Source organism: Protobothrops mucrosquamatus, unplaced genomic scaffold (genome assembly GCF_001527695.2).
Source record: "Protobothrops mucrosquamatus isolate PMUCROS unplaced genomic scaffold, P.Mucros_1.0 scaffold1985, whole genome shotgun sequence".
Classification (NCBI taxonomy): Eukaryota; Metazoa; Chordata; class Lepidosauria; order Squamata; family Viperidae; genus Protobothrops; species Protobothrops mucrosquamatus.
Genome location: NW_015388101.1, coordinates 29,696 through 33,801, shown reverse-complemented (window position 1 = coordinate 33,801; position 4,106 = coordinate 29,696).

Below are 4,106 nucleotides of genomic sequence, written 5' to 3'. Positions count from 1 at the left end.
ATAGCAGAGTTGGAAGGGACTTCAGCTCCCAGAATTCCCCAGCAGCGCATAATCAGCCACTGCAGTGTTTCTCAACCGGGGCAACTTTAAGAGGAGCGGACTTCAGCTCCCAGAATTCCCCAGCCAGCATGCGCTGGCTGGGGAATTCTGGGAGCTAAACTCCACTCGTCTGAAAGTCCCCAGGTTATAATAATAATAATAAAAGTTGGAAGGGATCTTGGAGGTCATCTAGTCCAACCCCCTGCTCAGGCAGGAAACCCCACACCATTTCGGACAAATGACCGTCCAGTCTCTTCTTAAAAACTTCCAGTGTTGGAGCATTCACCGCTTCTGGAGGCAGGTTGTTCCCCTGGTTAATTGTCCTCACTGTCAGGAAGTTTCTCCTTAGTTCTAAGTTGTTTCTCTCCTTGATGAGTTTCCATCCGTTGCTTCTTGTCCTGCCTTCAGCTGCTTTGGAGAATAGCTTGACTCCCTCTTCTTTGGGGCAACCCCTGAGATACTGGAACGCTGCTATCATGTCCCCCCTCGTCCTTCTCTTCCTTAAACTAGACATACCCAATTCCAGCAACCGTTCCTTATATGTTTTAGCCTCCAGTCCCCTAATCCTCTTTGTTGCTCTTCTCTGCACTCTTTCTAGAGTCTCAGCATCTTTTTTACATCGTGGTGACCAAAACTGGATACAGGATTCCAAGTGTGGCCTTACCAAGGCATTGTAAAGTGGTATTAATACTTCACGTGATCTTGATTCTATCCCTCTGTTAATGCAGCCCAGCACTGTGCTGGCTTTTTTGGCAGCTGCAGTTTACTGAGCTAGTAAATTATTTGAGGAAAAGAAAGGAAGGAGACACAAGAGTGGAAGGGGGAGCCCCTATTCACAACTTCTCCAGGACCCTCCCATGGAATAATTTCACGTCAGGGGTTAGTGCTGATAAAGGAGCTGTTCACACATCCCAGAAGATCAGAAGATGCTGGCGCCAAGACAGCAGGCACTTCCTGGGACCTTTTATCACACGTTCCATTTGGCAAAGGAAAGGAGGGGAGCCATTTATTGATGAAGATTATTTATTAAATTTATACACTGCCCATCTCACTGATAAAAGGGCAGTGATGGGTCAGGGATACGTGGTAGGTAGCAGTGGAAGAGAGGGACCCCCCCATCTTAGCCATGCTGGGCTAGGTTTTGGGGGGAGATAGGGGTGGGGTGGGGAAGAGAAAGAGCCGAAACAGAGACAGATTGTGACAGAGCAGGAGATTGTGACTGGGGGAACGTGACAACAGTCATCCGTGCACCTAATTTCTGATCATCGGATTGCGAGAATGGTGCAACGGCCGTTTCCCCCCCCCGACACTGTCATAACTTTGAATGTATGGTTATAACCTGAGGACTACCTGTATTCTTTTCCCTGGTCCTAGTAATAATAATAAAAAGTTAGAAAAGAGATGAATGCATCACGGCTCGCCTCTAGAAGTTGTGAGTGCTCCATCACTGGAGGATTTGAAGAAAAGATTGGAGAACTATTTTATCTGGAATGGTCTAGGCCAGGGGTAGGCAACCTGGGCTCTTTTATGACTCGTGGACTTCAACTCCCAGAATTCCTGAGCCAGCCATGCTGAGGGGAAAGGGAGAGGTTTCCAAGCTGAGCCAGGCTGGCTGAGGAATTCTGGGAGTTGAAGTCCACCAGTCATAAAAGAGCCAAGGTTGCCTACCTCTGATCTAGGAGGCTCACCGCTTAGAACAGGAGGACTTAGGATAGGGGTAGGAAAACCTTGGCTCTTTTATGACTCCTGGACTTCAACTCCCAGAATTCCTCAGCCAGCGTGGCTCACCATGGAAACCTCTCCCTTCCCCTCAGCATGGCTGGCTCAGGAATTCTGGGAGTTGAAGTCCATGAGTCATAAAAGAGCCAAGGTTGCCTACCCCTGGTATAGGGCAGGGCTGTCCAACCTTGGGCACTTTAAGACCTGTGGACTTCAACTCCCAGAATTCCCCAGTTTAAGTCCACAGATCTTAAAGTGCCCAAGATTGGACACTCCTGATTTAACCTATCATCCACACGACCAGGATACAGGCTCCAACCCAGAACCAGGGCTTGGGCACAAGATTTGTAAGGCCTTATGAAAGGCCAACAGAGAGATGGCTAACCTAGTCTCAGGGGGACTCCTTCGGGGTCCTGCTAGATGACCCCCCCAGCTGATGGTACCCAAAGAGTGCCCTTCCTGTCAAATTGGGTAGGGCAGGTAGAATCAGTTGGGAAAAGACACCTAGACCTAAGCCATGAAGGGCTATAAAGAGGAGAACCAACAGTTTGAATTGCATCCAGAAGCAAATTAAGCCAGTGTCTCAAAGGTGCTTTTTCATGAGGCAACTGGACTTTCTTTTTCCTTTGAAGACGTTTCGCTTCTTATCCAGGAAGCTTCTTCAGCTCTGACCTGATGGTAGGGGAATGGAAGGATTTATACTCCTTGCAGACAGCCGGTCATTTGCATCCTTTTAGAGAGTCGTTGAGGCCACCTGGAGGTTTACCTGTGTCCTCAGGGTCACGCGAGTGGTGCAAAGAGGCCATCTATGTCCAAATTGAACAGCCCTCCTTCAACAGAGGGGGAGGGATAGGACATCATCTATCCCCAGTCTACCACAGAGTCCTTTCAGCAGTTCCAAGAAGGCTCCACATCCATTTGCACTGCTCAGGTGACCTTGAGGACACATATAAACCTCCAAGTGGCATCAACGACTCTCTAAAAGGAGGCAAATGACCGGCTGTCTGCAAGGAGTATAAATCCTTCCCTTCCCCACCATCCGGTCAGAGCTGAAGAAGCTTCTGGGATAAGAAGCGAAACGTCTTCAAAGAAAAATCAAGAAAGTCCAGTTGCCTCCTGAAAAAAGCACCTTTGTGATAACCGTGACCTGGATGATGGAGAATCTCCGTGGACATTCGCAAAGCAGTGGTGTCCCGTGTGGGAAGTATCTGGCACCAGCAACGGCCAGTGCATTTTGCTCCAGTTGGAGGATTCCCGTTAATCCTTTTCTCCTCTGAATGTTGAAGCTCTGCAGGGATCATGTGGAGGGCCGAAGCCCCCAGCCTCATCTGGTCCATTTCTGCATCTCCAACCCAGTGGTGGGATTCAAAGAGGTGAACAAGCGGTTCTCTGCGTGGATGCCGCTTCTGGAAGTCCGTTCTGGGCCTGGCCAATAAAAAAAATTAGCTGCTGGTTCTGCCGAAGTGGGGTGAACCGGCTGAATCCCACCACTGCTTCAACATCAAGGAAGGAGTCCAAAGAGGAGGGTTATATAATAATAATAATAAAGTTGGAAGGGACCTTGGAGGTCATCTAGTCCAACCCCCTGCTCAGGCAGGAAACCCTATACCATTTCGGACAAATGGCTGTCCAGGTTGCTTGTGAACTTGGTCCAGCAGGTTCCCCTCCTCTCATTTGTTATGGGAGATGCCATCTCCTCAAAAAGGTAAGATGGTTCTCCCAAAGGTTTTTTTTTTTCCCAAAAGGCAACTGGACTTTCTTGTTTTTTTTCCCCTTGAAAAAGTTTAGTTTCTCACCTAAGAAGCTTCTCCAGTTCTCTGGGTACCATCAACTAGGGAGGGTCAGTCGGCAGGACCCTGAAGTTGTGCTTGCCAATATCCTTTCCCCTGAGATCAGATTAGCCCTCCAACTGTTGGCCTTTTGTAAAGCCTGGAAAAGTTGACTTTGTGCCCGAGCCTGGGGTCCTGGGCGTGGGTTAGGGCAGGGGTAGGCCACCTGGGCTCTTTTATGAGACTGCTGGACTTCAACTCCCAGAATTCCTGAGCCAGCCGTGCTGAGGGGAAAGGGAGAGGTTTCCAAGCTGAGCCAGGCTGGCTCAGGAATTCTGGGAGTTGAAGTCCACAGGTCATGAGGGGGGCCATAGTTCCCCCATGCTGGCTCAGGAATTCTGGGAGTTGAAGTCCACGAGTCATGAAGGGGCCATAGTTCCCCCATGCGGGCTCAGGAATTCTGGGAGTTGAAGTCCACGAGTCATGAGGGGGCCATAGTTCCCCCATGCTGGCTCAGGAATTCTGGGAGTTGAAGTCCACGAGTCATGAGGGGGCCATAGTTCCCCCATGCTGGCTCAG